The sequence below is a fragment of the Condylura cristata genome, unplaced genomic scaffold (genome assembly GCF_000260355.1).
Source record: "Condylura cristata isolate star-nosed mole 26May11 unplaced genomic scaffold, ConCri1.0 scaffold00013, whole genome shotgun sequence".
NCBI classification, from domain to species: domain Eukaryota; kingdom Metazoa; phylum Chordata; class Mammalia; order Eulipotyphla; family Talpidae; genus Condylura; species Condylura cristata.
The window spans coordinates 34,685,936-34,692,626 of record NW_004567114.1 but is presented as its reverse complement, the minus strand read 5'-3'; the positions used below and the strand labels follow the sequence as shown (position 1 = coordinate 34,692,626).

Below are 6,691 nucleotides of genomic sequence, written 5' to 3'. Positions count from 1 at the left end.
GCGGGTGGGCTCCTGCCGGGGCTCGGGCGCCGCGGCGCTGGGACTCTGAGGTACCGCTCGGCCTCGCCTAGCCACACAGGGCCCGACCCTGGCTCTGCTACGGCGCCTCACAGCGCGGCTGGGGACGCCCCGAGGGACGTCTCCCGTGGGCGAGGTCGGCCGGACTGGGCCCTGGGGTGACCGGGGCGCCTATTTTTAGCCGGGCCTGAGGGCCCCCGGGAAGGAAAGCGGATTACCGCCGCCTCGGCCGCAGGACGGCGGGAGCGCTTCTTGGTGGCGCCCCTGGGCCGGAGCTGGGCCACGCTTACGCCATGCTGGAATTTTAGTCCCGGCCGCTCGCTCCAGATACTTGGGGAATCGGCACTAGTCCCCTTTCCAGTGTCTCCTTCCATTGCCGAGTGCTTGTTACCTGGTTATGGTGGGGGGCTGAGGGGAAGGGGATACCGGCTTAAGGGGAGAGTTTGGAAAAATCTGTGGACTGCCTTCGAGACGGGGAAGTTACCCTTTCCTTTCCCTAAGGGGTGTGTCTTCCTTAGTGCTTCTCCCCTCCCCCTTCAGCTTTCAACAATAAAATTTTTGGCTTTGGGGATCTTGGCCGAAAAACCAAACTGCCAGTCTAGAAAAGTCGTAAGGCAGTGAAACACTTGCTGTGGGATGTGCAACATGGCACGTTGATCGTGAGGGAGCGTGTGAGCACCGGAGACGCGCAGCCCCAAACGCAGGAAGCGACGCCCTAACCTTGTCCTCTGCACCTTGATTAGATTAAAGAGCGGGCTGTTTAATCCTAGCCATTCCTTCTAAAGGCATCCAAATTCTCCAGTTGGGCCTATTATAGGAAAAGATTCTTTACCAGGTATTCAGTAAACACTGCTTAAAGAGCTACGGTTGAAGTTAACTGTAAAAGTTGTGGGGTTTTTTGAGACGGATTGTGGAAAGCTTAGAGGAATTTAGAAACCCGTAGCGTGTGAAGTCAAACGCCTTAGGGTGAACTAAACACTCTAAATTGTGTAGCAATTGGCTTAAAGTTCGAGTTTTTGCTAAATTGCGAGGCGGTGGTTTTCCCTGCTTCACCAGATAGGCACATGGCAACTGTGTCTCCAGTTCTGCTTAGGCAATTGCTAATGAGAATCCACTGATTGTCCCCACCTAACACCAGAACACTCTTTTAAGTGGATTTTTTTTTTTTTTGTTGTTGTTGAATGGCCTTACTATTTAGATTTTTCTTTTCTTTCTTTTAATCTTTTCTTTTTCTTTCTTTTACAAGGCTCCCCCCTCTTCCCTCCTAATGATCGAGCAAGAAATATCTGGCTTTATTGTTTATAGTTTTTAAGAAATACTCAATTCCCCACAGGTAGCCCAACACTTAAGTTATACCTGACTTTAAAAAGAAAAAAAGGCACTAGTTGTCCTTACAGTGTATCAGGTGAATTAGAGAATAAAGTGTTCACTTTACTCTTTGGGAGAAACATACTGAACCTTAAAATGTAAAATGTTTAAGTTCCGTGGAAAGGTATCGGAAATATGTGAAACATCTAAAATTATAAAGGGATTGAGTGATACCTTTTAACCTTTTCTTGATGACTGAAGTTCAGCTTTATGAAGTCATTAGCTTATAATAGTTTCCAATTTAGTTTTTCTATATCCTTCTTTACTATCAGTATTGTCTACTGCTTCATTACGAGTTTTTTTTTGGTTCTCTCACCCCAAGCCTCCTTTAAGGTTATTTGCTTTAATTTGCTGTTCATATGAACATAGATCATTTTAATTTTTGTATGTGAAATAATAGCTAATATGACTTCTTTAAGGGCTTTTTTGAGGCATAACTTCTAGAAGACTTCAGTTTAGATTGTTACTGCTGATAAATTTTTAATTTTATCAGAAAGATGTGAAGGATATATTTTTAACTTGCAGGTGTATTACAGTTTTTTTATAGCAAAGTAAGTTTTAATCTAGAAGGTCTCAGCAATACGTTGTAAAAAATTTAAACTTTATGAATGAAATGATTACAGGAAGGTTTGGGTTTCATAACAATCTGAAATGTAGAGAGATTATGTTTTATAAGAACATTCAAGTTTTCAGAATAACAGGTTGCTTGTCTGGGTACTGTTTATTATTTTGAAGGTAGTTTGGTAAAGACTAGAAGTAATTTTTCTTTTTAGAAATTATATTTGTGAGCACTCTCATGTGTAAATTTTTGTGGCATCTTTCAGCTTTTGTGAATATGACTGAGTGTTCTGACCTTAAAAATGTAGTTTATTTGCATATCATAGAGAAACTATTGAATTAAGAATATGAGCTATTTTTCTGTAACAGAAGAGAAAATCTAAGTGTCCTTAACTAAGAAGTTTGGTTAACTTTAAGCTCCAATAAAAACAAAATAATGATAATTTTGTAAATATGTGTGAGGCTGTTTAATGGGTGACCTTTTTTTTGCTTCTTTAAGGCTTAAAAAATGGAAGTTTTTTGTTAAAATGGTAAAATAGGCAAAATATATTTTTAGTACTGAGAGTAGTTTTAGAGACACCAAGAATAGTAGTATTCTTTAAATCTTTAAAAATCTTTTTTTTAAAAAAAAACTCAGTATTTTATATCTTTACTACAGGCTCATTGAGATTTTTAATCTTAAGTTAAATTTGGTTTCAGTGTACAAATTTGTACACTAAATGCTATTTATTTATACTGTCCTCCTTCCTGGACTTGCATTTTGAGTTTCTCTGCTCACTAATGCTGTACTTTTTTTCTCTGTATGATTTTGTCCTCTGCTCTTAAAATGCTCACTCCTTGGTTTTCTTTTTATATCCCTCTCATGATCTTATCCAATATCATGGCTTTAAATACCTATATGCAGATAATTCCCACATTTATATTTCCAGCCCAGACTTAACTCCTGTACACCAAACAAACTATTTGGCATTTCCATTTAGAGTTCATCCAGATAGTAGTCATCTCAAACTAAACTACCATGTTTGTTTTTTAAACCTGCCTCAGGTATAGCCTCATCCATCACATTAGATGGCAGTGCTTTTTGAAGAAGGAAAAAATGTTGGCGTCATCCCTGCCTTTAAGGTTATCTCTTCACATTTGGCATTCTTGGCTCTATCTTAGCCTTGAAAATATATCTGGAATCCAAGCACTTCTTAGCAATCCACAGCTCCCGGGGCTGGTCCAAGTCATTCTTATTTTGCAATTAGTCTCCTAACTGGTCTTCCTGCTTCTCCTGTGCTACCTACCTGTCTTTGTCTTTCGTCATAACAATAATCTCTTTTATCAAAAACCCTGACTTCTTGTATGCAGTGTAAAAGCTGAGGTCCTAATGGCCTACAGGACTTTACAGAATGTAGGCATTCCTATTTTCTCTTTCCTCCCTTATCCTTTGCTCCACTACCTCAGGAGTTTTACAAAGGTGATTGCCCCACATTAGATTACTTTTTGTCCTATATGGTTGTCTCCTTTGTGTCTTTCAAATTTGTGCTCTTCAAGTGTTTTCCAAAAAGGTGTGCTTTATTATTTCAGGAAGCTGAACTTCTGAACTACTGAGGATCCCTACACCTTATTCTGTTTTCTCAGTGGCACTTGTAAGGTTTGGCTCCTATGACTGATTGACCAATAGTTCTGATATTTGTGTAGGAATGTAGAACTGCAGGTAACAGAAATGGTGGTCGAACAGGCTGTTAAATCTAGCGAACTACAGTTTCTTTCCTAGTAACAATCAGAGCTGAAGAAAAGTGGCAGGGAGCCTAAGGGAGTCTACTGGTGGAGGGAGTGATCTTAGAATACCCGAGAGACTAGCCTCCATGTGTTTATAATAAGTGTTTAGGTAATTCAAAAAGTTGATTATAGCATGGACTGAAAATGTCTGTGCATCTTTTTTAAAATTTTTAACTTAAAACACTTATTTGCTGGTCTCTTTATATCCGTTTCTCGTCTTTGAGTGGGGGGCCAGGGGTCACCTGATCTTATTTCTATAAATTATATTCTAAAGGCATTGTCTGTGATTTCTAATGGATTGTTTAAATTGGATTGGAAAATGTAAGCACTGGGAAACATTCCAAGTCCAAATTCTTCTAGATTTTCCCAGTCCATCAAAGTTCTTAAAGGATTTAATTTAGTTTTCATAGAGGCTTTTTTCTTTATTCTCATTTTTTTTTAAAGATTTATTTATTCATATAGAACTGGGGTACAGGCCAGAGATGCGGAGGGTGAGAGGATTCACCAGACACAGAGCAGGGAGCAGAACAGGCAGATCAACGAAATACACTGCTGAGGGGAACAGGGGGTCAGGGGAGGTCTGCCACGTCATATGGTCACCTCCGGGGCAGGTGGGGATCGAACTCATGTGCAAGTGGCTTTAGCTTGTCAGTGCTGTGCTTTAACCCGCTGCGCCACCAGGGAGGGCCTATTCTCATTTTTAAAGAAATAAGGTAGTAATAAGAGACTATTAGCCAGAGCATTTAGCTTTCTGTAGAAACTAGCCATGTATTTACACCAAGGTGAAGAATGTCATTTAACAAACTGAGAGATCCTTCAAGACAGTTTCCAAATTGGATAGGATCCTAGCTGCCTATCACTATTAGAGGACAATATCACTTACTTACTTTTCTTTATGTTGACTTGACTCTGAGTAACATCTGTAATTGTCAACTTACATATTTTAGTTACACTGTCTGGAACACAACAAGAGGCCTGATGTTATGCTACATTCTCATTGGAAAATGTGGGACAGTTTCTTGCACATGAATCTTTTGAGTTGCCAAAAAAACATTCTAGTCCAGTGTAATAAGCTGGAAGTCAGTAGTTTGGAGACCAACAACTCTAAGGTTGTCTGTGAGCTTTTTATTGCTCAGTTTTTTATGTAATTTGTGGTATATTGGAAAGAGCATGGATGCTAGGGAGTCTGAAGAACTTGGGTTTTTATTTGGCTTTGCTAATTAGTAATACTTAACTGTATGTGTGAACTTAACTATGTTAACCTGCCTGAGTTGCCACATAAATAGTAGTTAACATGAGAGAGCATATTTCTTGTTAAGACCAAATATCTTATATGCATTGTCATGTTTAATTTTCTCAACAACCTTATGAAATAGGTACTGTTTGGTAGAAGTAGGGAGGCATGTTAAATAATTTGTCCAAATTCACAGAGCCTGAATATTGACCTCAGTAGGTCTCCAAATTCTAGGGCTCTTTCTCACTGTTAGGTTGTAAGGAATTTTCCCCCTCAGAGTTAGAAAATTAACTCTTTAAAGTTGGACTTAAAGTTTCCCAAGTAAAGAAAATAATAAAGGCTACTTAAAATGAACTCCTTTTTGTTTTATGTGGAAAACTGTTGGTTGGACTATGATCCTTCTAGTTTCCAAGAAAATTTTCAGTGTTGATTCCTGTGTAAATGCATATGAGTTGCTACCCTATGGTCTTGTAAACATTGACCAGTGGTTATCTCAGAAAGGCCAACCCTGACCACCCTACTAAAAATGCATCTCTTTTCTTTGTCCCAGTCTTATTTTGTTATGGTACTATCAGTCACTGTACTATAATATGTACTTATTTATAAGCTTGTTATCAACTCACCTATAAGATAGAAGTGCTATGAGACAGGCCTTTCTCTTATCGCTATAGATGAGATGTTTTTAGCAGTTAGGTGGTGGTCAATTTGATGAAAGAATGTGATGAATGAATGAATGACCTGATATTTGAAAATGATTGAAACTCAACTCTTCTTCTCAGTAAATGTTCTCCATTAATATGGATAATTTAACCATGGGTGCCATGTAAAGTGAGACTTCAAGATTAAGTGTATCAGGTTTACTCTTGAGAAAGGAATGGAAAACAATTTAATACACAAATTTCAGTACTTAGTTAATTTTGTTGATTAGGAAATGTTAAGTTGTCTGACTGAAATATGTATATAAAAATTTAGCAATTGCCTGTGCTTCTGATTTTTTATCTTTGAAGTAAATTTGAATAAACTGAGTTTTTTCAGAAGCTTCCTGGTGTTCTGAATTTCCGAACATTTGTTTCCTTAGATCTTTAATGCCACATAGGTTGGATTTATGTGTTATAAACTTGCTTAGCTTATTGGGAAGTCATTTATTTGGAATGTGCTTCATAATTATTTTACATAGTTATTATTTTACATAGTTTTCATAACCTATATGTTTGAGGTTGTCTAAAATGCCATGGCTTCTGTGAAGTGTATTTTTTTTTTTTTTAAGATTTATTTGTGCATACAGAACTGGGTTACAGGCCAGAGGCTCAGGGGCGGCGAGAGGCTTCACCACAGACAGACTGGGGAGCAGATCAGGTAGATGGATGAAGCACACTGCTATGGGGAGCAGTGGGCTGGTCAGGAGAGGTCTGCCACACCAAGAGGCATGAGGTCACCTTCGGGGCAGGCGGGAATCAAACTCATGAGGAAGTGGCTTTAGCTTCTCAGTGCTGTGCTTTAACCCGCTGTGCCACCAGGGAGGGCCCCAAAGTGTATTTCTTAAGCTTGTCATATCAGTTGGTACTTTTGTTTCTGGATATAGTTTAGTGTATAATCTTGTGGTTCGCAATTGTGGATGGGAATTTCCTAAATGTCTTCCAGTTTGACTTAGTTGTTAACTGTAATTTTAGTTTGTTTCCTTTGTAAAAGTAAGTTAGGGCTTTTTACACTTTTTTTTTTATTACAAAGTTTATTTTTACATCATTTTGC

At 38.8% G+C, this 6,691-nt stretch overlaps 1 protein-coding gene across 7 annotated transcripts in view; it reads left to right on the top strand.

Moving 5' to 3' along the window:
- KTN1 (kinectin 1 (kinesin receptor)) overlaps window positions 1-6,691 on the top strand; it is a 105,170-nt gene that overhangs the window by 363 nt on the left and 98,116 nt on the right. The gene's annotated exons all lie outside the window — the stretch shown is intronic.